Consider the following 10,276-nt stretch of genomic DNA (forward strand, 5'->3'; position numbering starts at 1 on the left):
TCTCTCTCTCTCTCTCTCTCTCTCTCTCTCTCTCTCTCTCTCTCTCTCACCTTATTTGAGATAGGATCTCATATTATTTGTCTGAAGTGAATCAGCTAACCGGCCCATGTGCTTTCAGAAACTCTCCTGTCTTTCTCCCACCTCACTGTAGGAGTGCTGCAATTGTGGATATGTAAAACCTACTCAGCCTTTTATGTGTTCTGCTGATCTGAACCAAGTACTCATATTTAAGTAGCAAAGCGTTTATCTAAGAAGCATCTCCCTAGATCAAGAGGCTTTAAAGAGCAGAGTTAAACAAGAAAGAAAGGAAAGAAAAATACTGCCCCGTGTTGTGGATTTTTTCTAGTCAATAGTTACTTTTTTTTTGTTTTTTTTTCAATTAATTTGCAATTTTATTAAATATCAAAAAACTTACAGTACTAATTACTATTTTAGTCCATAGAATTGTTTCTGATGAAATGCAGTTGATCATTGCTTTTATTTTTTTTTAATTCTACTGTAACAATGTCCAGGATTCCTTATATGGCTGTGTGTATGCTAATTCTAAATTTCATTAAAAATAAGTAAGTTTATTCTTTGACAATTTCATATACATTTAAATGCATTCTGATTGCTCTCACCTTCCACACTATTTTGTCTTCTACTCCCCCCTTTCAGTTCCTCTTCCTCCCTACAATTTCCTTTCTCAAGGACTCTCTCTTGCCTTTGTTCCAACAACCCACTGATTCGGTCATTAATTAAAGAACTACATGAAGTGCAGAGTAATAATATATTTTAATAATATATTTTATTTACCAGTTTTTGATGATATTAAGAAGCAATCCTTTAACCTGTGTGCCGAGTGGAGAACACCCCTTGAACCATCCTAATGATTCTCCAGAGTCTTTAAATGTCCCTCTTCTCTCCTACTTAGCCTCATACTTTCATATGTACCACTTTTTTCTCTGTTGAAAACCCCTGCTAGCAGGTACTTTCATCTATCAATTTCTGCTTGGTATTTCCGTGTTTATAAAAGTTAATAGACACCAGACAACTCAAGGAAATACTTCAAATTTCATTGCACCATGTTAAGCTGCTGTACAGGATTTAGAGACAGGCTGATAAAGCTTTAAAGATTTTGGCGTCACCATCAAACCTGTTGATTGCATTTCTAGATTTTAGCAACCAGGGCTTTATTCACGTTTTTTTTTTTTCCAGGTCCAATAGCCCTGATGGCAGAGATAACAGAAGGCTGTAAGGAAGATATAAACACCTGTCTGGTGCCACTTCCTTTTGTTTTCTTGGTTTCATATAGTATCCATGTTTGCTCATCTGACCCACAGTGTGTAAAATTCTTGCAGCTCTTTTGTTGGAGGAGAGGACCCATAGAAATCTACTCCTTTTCAATGTGAAAAGGGGCAGTTTTTCAAGGGATTTGTAGATAAAAGCAAATGTATTAAAATGGTTAAGAGTATATCCTTTCCAGATATACTTTTCAGAATGGTTTTCTGTGCTTACAGGTCTTCATAAGGAATGGATGACCACTGAGAGACATAAAGTAACCATGAAGCCATGAGCAGATACAGGCTTATGATGGGCTTCATATTGGGAGCAATATGAAGAGATTGTATCTCTGTATCTGTGAGATTAAACTATACACAAGAAAAGGGGTACACTTTCTTTTCTCGTTTATCATAAAGGTCAGGGTTGACACTTCTATAACAAGAGGCACGTGAAAACCAAAGCCTTCATGAGGTCAAGGTTCTCTTCTTCCACCTATGCCCAGCAGGGCCCTCCACTCTTACATATTCAGCTGAAGCCCTAGATCCCTCCCTAAGTGCTTCCAGGCTGGTGGTTAGGACCCTGGGAGCTGTGGTTGGTTGGTATTGTTGCTCTCCTCATGGGGTCACAAACCCTTTCAGCTCCAATGGCCTTCACTCTAACTCCTCCATTGGGAACCCCATGATCAGTTCAATGGCTAGTTGTGAGCATCTGCCTCTGAATATGTCAGACTCTTGAAGACCTCTGAGGAGACATCCATATCAGGCTCTTATCAGCATGCACTTCCTGACTTCCACATCAGCATCTACCTTTGGTGACTGCACATGGGATGGATACTCAGGTGGAATGGTCTTCAGACGGCCCCTCCTTCAGTTTCTGTCCCTCACTTTGTCTCCATATTTGCTCCCTTGAGTATTTTGTTGCTCCTTCTAAGAAGGATCGAATCACCCCCACTTAGTCTTCCTTCTTCATGAGCTTCTTGTGGCCTGTGAGTTGCATCTTGGACATTTCAAGGTTCTGGGCTAATATTCAATAATCAGTGAGTGAATACCATGTGTGTTCTTTTGTTATTAGCTTACATCACTCAGGATGATAATTTCTAGTTCCATCCATTTACCTAGGAAACTCTCGAATTCATTGTTTTAAATAGCTGAGTAATACTCCATTGTGTAAATATACCACATTTTTTGAATTATGGCTACCTTTGAAAGAAAGGCATGCTCTATCCTAGGAAAGAAGACTAGTAATTTTTGTGCCTCGTACAAAAAGAGTGGAAGCAAGGCAGGAAGACAAAAGAGAGGCATGTGGTTCCTTTAGAGCATCATGTTTAGAGGGACATCAAAACAATTCATTAAGAACATTGTACCTTGAGTTACTTTTACAAAGATGCTAGATTTCAGGTTGGGAATTAAGATGTGAAAATATTAGATGGCAAGGAAAATATATTCTCTTATTTTTGATCCCCTGGCTGAGAACATATGTGTCTACATGTCTTTGTAGAGATGAGTTATGAGCAAATATGAACAACTACTTTGATGAGATCCAACTAAAAAATTATTTCCTAGAAAATACCTATGGAGCAGAAGGGCAGAATCCTGTAATTTGCAAGCCAAGTGGTTTAGAGTTCTTAGAGTCATTGTACTTATTTCACTTTTATAAATCCCTCAGTGCTTGGAGAAATCTTTTTAAAAATCCCCAGCCAGCTTTAGCCATACTAAGGGGAATCAAGAGATAGACTTGGCTTGGATTCAATCAAAGTATTAATGGGATTGAAGTAAACCCTGAGGCCAATATGTATTGGTAGTTGGAGAGAGAAACCGAAAATCTCATGGAATGGAGAAAGTGGAGATGCTAGATAAAGCAAGTGCCTGTTCTTTACTTATTTGAAAACCTGAGATTTTTTTTCCTAATAATGGGTCTATAAAATGACTTTTATCAACTAAAATATCTTTATCAGAAGGAAACTATGGAGGTGAAGAGACAAAGAAATATGTAATGGTCTAGAATTCATGGACTGTTTGTACCATATTTCTAAAGTTTTTCCTCTTTAATATGTATGTATTGATGTGCATGCATGTGTATTTACGTGTGTGTGTGTGTGTGTGTGTGTATGTGTGTGTGTGTGTGTGTTTGGATGTGTTCAAAAGCATGTGAATGTGGGAACATGAGGTTGATGGAAAATTTCCTTGAACATTCCTCCACTTTAATCTTAGATTTAAGGTCTCTGAGTCAAACCAATAGCTCAACAACATTGTTAAACATGATAATCAATTTACTCTGGGAATACCCTGTCCACAGCTTCTGTGTTCAGAATTACAGGGAAGTTGCCACATTTACCTGATTCTTTCATGGGTTCTGGGACTCTTAACTCTGGTACTGGTTCTAATTTTTGTATGGCATGTTCTTTAACTGCTGAGCCATCCCCCAGCCTTATCATGAAATATTTTACAAAGAAATATATAAAATTGCACACTGACCCACATTGGGTTTGTTACCTTTGGATCATACATGAAAACATGTCTGAAAATAAATATATGAATCATGATGCTATTTCTAGCTGGTAGTAGTTACTGTTAAAACACAGCAGACTCCAAGAGGAACTGCAATTTTAGATTTTGAGGGTTTTGAAGATATAGATAATGCCTGTAAGAGTATTTTCTTTGAATGAGGGATGAAGAGACAGGGGAATTAAATAAAAGAAGAGAAATATAAGGAAATGAAGGAAGAAATGGAAGGAAGACAGAAAGGAAATGAGAAAGAAGAAATAAATAGAATTGAAGACCCAGAAATAAAACCACATACCTACAACACTTGACTTTTGACAAAGAAGCCAAAACCATATAATGAAATAAAGAGAGCATCTTAAACAAATGGTGCTAGTCTAACTGGTTTTCTGTGTATAGAAGAATGCTAATAGATCCATATTTAATACACTGCATAAAACTCAAAATCAGGTGGATCAAAGAATTCAATATAAAACCAGACATACCAAATCCAACAGAAGAGAAAGTGGGGAACTGCCTTGAACACATTGGCACAGGAGACAAATTCTCGAACAGAACAACAATAGCTTAGACACTAAGATCAATAACTAACATATGGGACCTCATGAAACTGAAAAGCCCTTGCAAGGTTAAGGATCCCATCAATAGGAATACCATCAACCTAAATAATGGGATAAGACCTTTACCTACTCAACATTTCACAGAGGACTAATATCCAAAATATATAAAGAACTCAGGAAGTTAGACACCAACAAACCAAATAACCCAATTAAGAAATGGGTTTAGAACTAAACAGAGACTTCTCAACAGAGGTATCTGAAATGGCCGAGAAGCATTTAAAGAATTTTTCAATGTCATTAGCCATCAGGGAAATACAAGTCAAAATAACTCTGAGATTCCACCTTACACCCAACAGAATGGCTAAGATAAAAACTCAAGCGACAGCACATGCTAGCAAGGATGTGGAGCAAGGGGAACACTCCTCCACTGCAGGTGGGAGTGCAAACTTGTACAACCACTTTGGAAATCAAGTTTATGGATTCTCAGAAAACTACATCAAGTCCCATCTATACTACTCCTGGGCATATACCCATAAGATGTTCTGCCATACCATTAGAACACTTGTTCTACTATGTTCATAACATCATCAATTGTCATAGCCAAACACTGTAAATAATCTAGATGTCCCTCAACCAAAGAATGAATAAAGCAAATTTGATTCATTTACACAATGGAAAACCATTCATCTACTAAAAACAAGGATATCATTAAGTTTTCAGGAAAATAAATTAAACTAGAAAAGATCATCCTGAGTGAGGTATCCCAGACCCAGAAAGACAGGAATATGTTCTCATAAGTGGGTGTATGTTGCAAAGTACAGGATAACCATGCTACAAACCACAGACCCAAAGAAACTAAATAACAAAGAGGACCCAAGGGAGGGTGCTTTAATCTCACTCAGAAGCAGAAATAAAATTGACATTGAGGTGGTTAGATGGAAGGAACTGAGTAGTAGAGGGGGTGAGAAGGAGAACAGAAGTGGGGAATCTCATATGGGAGGAAAGAAAGAAGGCTGGTAGAGAGAATGGGAATCTGTGGGTGACATCTCTGGGACAATCAGCAGACATGGGATGGGGGAGGCTCCCAGGAGTCTATGGAGCCACCCTCACTGAGACTCCTAGCATCTAGGCTTATGGAGATTACATTGGCTACCTCCTGTAGCCAGGCAGGACTTCTAGAGGAGGAAACAGGACATTGACTCACCCACAAAACCTTCTACCCCAAATCTGTCCTGCTACAAGATATGCAGAGATAAAGATGCATCAGCGATTGAGGGAAAGGTTAACCAATGACTTGCCAACCTTGAGACCCACCCCATGGGGGAGAGTCAACTGTTGACACTATTAGTGATACTCTGCTATGCTTGCAGACACAGAATAACTGTTTCCCAAGAGGCTTCATACAGCAGCTGAAGGACACAGATGCAGAGACTCACAGTCAAACATTAGTTAGGTGCAGATCAGGAATCTTTTGGAAGATTGGGGGACAGGACTGAAGGAAATGGAAGGGTCAAGGGCACCACAAGAAGACCTATAAAGTCACCTAACCTGTGTCCATGGGGCTCAGAAACTGAACCACCAACCAAAGAGCATGCAGAGGTTGGACCTAGGTCCCCTACATGTTTGTAGAAAATGTGGTCTTCAGGGGGCTTCCCTAACAATTGGAGTGGGGCTGTCTATGACTTTGGCACTCCAAATATTTTTTCCAGATTTATAATTGTTTATATTTAGTAAATTTGTTTCTTGTTAATTCATCATGCAGAGACAGATTTTGTTACTAACTATAAGAGTGTATGATAATTGTTGGGTCATATGAACGTACACTATCACTGAATGGTGAGGACATTAATACTGGAATTTTTTAAAAATTTCAAACACAGATGGAATGTTTTGGAAGAAGTAAGTTTATAGTAAAAGTAGAACTTCTCCATGAAGTTATAGCATTTGGGTTTTGAACTTTGCATTAGAATTTTAATGTATGTTGTCAAATTTTGTAGGTGGGGTTTCAGAAACTAAGAGTATATATTAATCTAATATAGATTTCTGTGAAGGGGGGCTGCAAGGAGGTTCAGTGTTTAAGACTAATGGCTGCACTTGCAGTGAATTTGGGTTCAAATCCTAGCATCTACATGGTGTTCTACAACTTGTAACACCAGGTCCAGTATGCCCTCTTCTGGCCCTCTATGCATGTGATGCATACATGTGATGCAAAAAACACTTGCAGATAGATGCTCATGTACATAGATAAAAATAAATACGTCTTAAAAATGCGATCGATTTAAAATAACAAAAACAGCTTTGGTAGCAGGTAGAAATCATTGTTGTCTCAGCTTAGTGGCTTATTAGCTAAGAGATTGTAGCAAAAAATCTCTGTTCTTCAGGTTAGCTTTCTGGAACATGGATACAATAATATATGCATTGCAAAGTTGTTATAGTTTTTTTTTCTTTTTGACATTATATTTTAAACCATTCTTGGGAGAACTCTAAAGATTTTAGTTTCCTTCTCTTTCTTTCTTTCTTTCTTTCTTTCTTTCTTTCTTTCTTTCTTTCTTTCTCTTCTTTTCTTTCTTTTTTTGTCATAGCAGTGTATTTTATTAGATCTCTTTGCCAGAATCTTACACCTAGAAGTGTCTCTAGTTTCTTTCTATTGGGTTGGTTGATAGGATTATTTGAAATTTATTGGAGATTTACTAAGCTCCTTGGAGGCAAATTCTCTTAAATTGAGAGGAGGCTGAATTCTAGGAAAGGGAAACATGTTTCTACATAGCATTTAAGGGAACCACAGATTCCTCGAATTTAAATAATTCCTGCAAAAAGGACTGGATGAAGTTTCATTTCCTCAAATCGATGACTTTTTATAATCGGCTCTTACTTAGCACCTCTGTAGGGTCTTCTCTGCTTCAGTGCTCTCATTCATTCTCCCTGACTCTATATCCTGTTATGCCCCACAGAAGGCAGATCCCTGTAGATTGTCACCCTTATGCTCTTAGCTGCCTTCTCCTGTGTGGATTTGGACAATGAGAGACATCACATGAGACTGAAAGACAAGGGCCTGAAGGAGGTCGGTGTGATTTTAATTTTTGCTCTAGCCTGGACCTATCTTTCTGTAGGGCTGATGTACAGGTGTGCTGATAGGGCTTCCTCGGGTTCTTCTTCCTTCCCAGCATCACTGCTAAGGTCAGGGAGCTCCCTTAAAGGGAAGATTCCCTTCCTTTGTTTATTTTGTTTTGAATCTAGAGGTGGCAAAAAGTTTCCACTTTCTGAGGTGCTTTCAGGAATGTGAATTAACATCCACCCTTCTTGCCCATACTGCTTTTTAAGGTGTCTTATGAAGTTCTCCCTTGATGCCTGTTCAACTTGATTATATTTTTCTCTAACTTTCATAACACACTATTATAAAGTTGATCTTTAAACTGACATATATTCCCTTTCAGTGTTGGAAGGCAGAAATACAAACTTAAAGTGTTTTCAGGGCAGTGTTTTTCCCAAAGGTCTAAGGAAGTTCTTTTTTTTCCTCCATCTCATCTATATCTCATGATTACAGGTATTTTTTTTTTAAATTTACCTGCGGCTGTATTACTATAATTTTTGTCTTCATCTTCCCATGGCCTCCCTGATGAGGGTACTAGTCGGTGGATTTAACGTCTATCAAAGGAATTCAAGATGGCTTCACTTAAGATGCTTAACTTGGTTATAGCTACGAAACTTCTTTGTCCAAATAAAGACACATTACAGGTTCCAAGACATGGGTCTATTTTATCTTTGGGTGGGGATTCATCATTATTCAATATCCTACATTGATATATACAAGCTGTTAATACTTAACACAGGTAATCGTTAATATGCCCTTTCCAAAATGTGTCTGTCTATGATCAGCACCACCTAAGCAGCCTTTCAATTGTGTTTGTGAAACCTAGAGACCAGAATATATTTATGTAGTGTCACAAAAATGGTTAGTAGTTGGACATCTAGGCAGGACATTTCCTTGGTTTCTTGGATAGCTGAGATTCCAGTCATAATTTTGGAGGCATGTCCTCTATTACCAACATGATTAGACATTTGTGGCAATTTGAAATATTATGATTAATGTCTCTTCATCTAGTCATTTTTTTTAAAGCCACAGATAAACTAATATAGAAAATGTCTGTGAGCAGAATTACTGTCAAATCAAGGGTGTTAAATACATTACTTCCACTCTCACAGTTCTGAAAATTAAAGGAAATTGAAGTAAAGAATGTCAAAGCAACTTCTAAATTTGCTTTGGCAACAGACAGCAGGGATTTCCAAAGCTAAAGGAAAGGAGTACCCTCTCTTTGTTTGACGAAGTGATTCTTAACATATGGTGCTTGCTATTGCCAGTGGGATTTCCATAACTTATCATCAGAGAGGACGGCAGTTTTTAAACTGTCAACTTGACTCAGGTATGAGAAAGAATTGTTTCCGCATCTGGCAAGAAGTATCTGCAGTGAGGACGTGGGGAAAGCAGGGACCTCTTATTCAACTCTCCTTAGTCTGGGTTCCAGTAGCATCTCTTGAGGTTTCTCTTTCTCAGAGTGCCTACTTTTTTTTAGATCATGGTCTACTAATCAAGGAAGAATGAATTTGCTTCTTTACCCATAGGAGTTGTCAAAACATTTCTTACTAGGTTTCTAAGTTGCTCAGGATCTGTCTCTTGATCTTCATTCAGTGCTTGGGGTTTGTACATTTTTGCATGTGGTTTGGAGAAGTAACACACCCATCAGGCAATGTAAAAGGAAGCTACTCATTTAGAATGCACAGAAGAGAAGACCGTATTAAGCCTCAAATAGCATTTTCCAAGCAGGTCAGAGAGTGTTAAGAATAACATCTCATTGTGTTCTGTTCCTCATAAACATACTGGGGAGGGGAAAGTGGAGAGGTCACCATTTACTTGATACAGTGATTTGTGTTTCTCTGGGTACCACAAACCTCTGTTCTCATCTCTAGGCAACTGTGACGATTTAGACAGAAGTTATTTTTACTCTTATGAAAGACTTGTTTGTTTTAGGATAAATAATAAGTACACAATTGAGAATGAGGTAAATATATCCTCAGGTATGTTGGCTCATTCTTGAAATTTAAGAATTCAAGAGACTGGGGCAGGACAATCCAAAGTTCAAAGTTGGTCTGGGCTGTCCAGGAAGGTTCTAGGCCTTCTGGGCTATAGAGTAAAATCCCACTGAGGGAAAAAGATAGGGAATAGATGGAAAGGTAGACAGAGAGATATCTAAATGGATGAATATATTGGTAAATGATGGATAGATGAATGAAAGATTGATAGATACATCAAAGATAGATAGATAGATAGATAGATAGATAGATAGATAGATAGATAGATTGGTAGATTTATCGATAGATAGTAGATAGATGGTAGATTGGTAGATACATAGATGATATATATAAACTTAGATATAGATAATCCACAAATAATATATGATAGATGGATGGATAGATACATAGATAAATGATAGATAGGTGATAGATAGAACTTAACAAACAAAATTGTTTGGGAGTTCTTTGTGCTATGAGGGATCATTCAGTAGCACATGAGTTGGTGACCACGCAAGGAAGAACTTGGAGTTCTTTGTAGCAGGCCAAGTGAATTCAGGCTCCCAGTGTTTGATGCCAGATGATTTTACCTGTTGCAACAAGAAGATATACTCATAATCAACCCTCACCTCCAATCAGACAAGGAGTGATCCTATTTCCCTTGGACTTACCTAATTGTGAAAGCAAAAATTTAAACATCATGTCTCACCCACCATGGCCGCTGATCACAGCATTATTTCATCTTAGCTTCTATCTTTTCTCTTTCTCAGCAAGTTTTAAGATTATTAGAAAGTAGATTTAAAAGCTTAGGTATTTATATATATATATACACATACACATACACATACACATACACATACACATACACATACACATACACATACA

Source organism: Grammomys surdaster, unplaced genomic scaffold (genome assembly GCF_004785775.1).
Source record: "Grammomys surdaster isolate TR1022 unplaced genomic scaffold, NIH_TR_1.0 213, whole genome shotgun sequence".
In the NCBI taxonomy this organism is placed as follows: Eukaryota; Metazoa; Chordata; class Mammalia; order Rodentia; family Muridae; genus Grammomys; species Grammomys surdaster.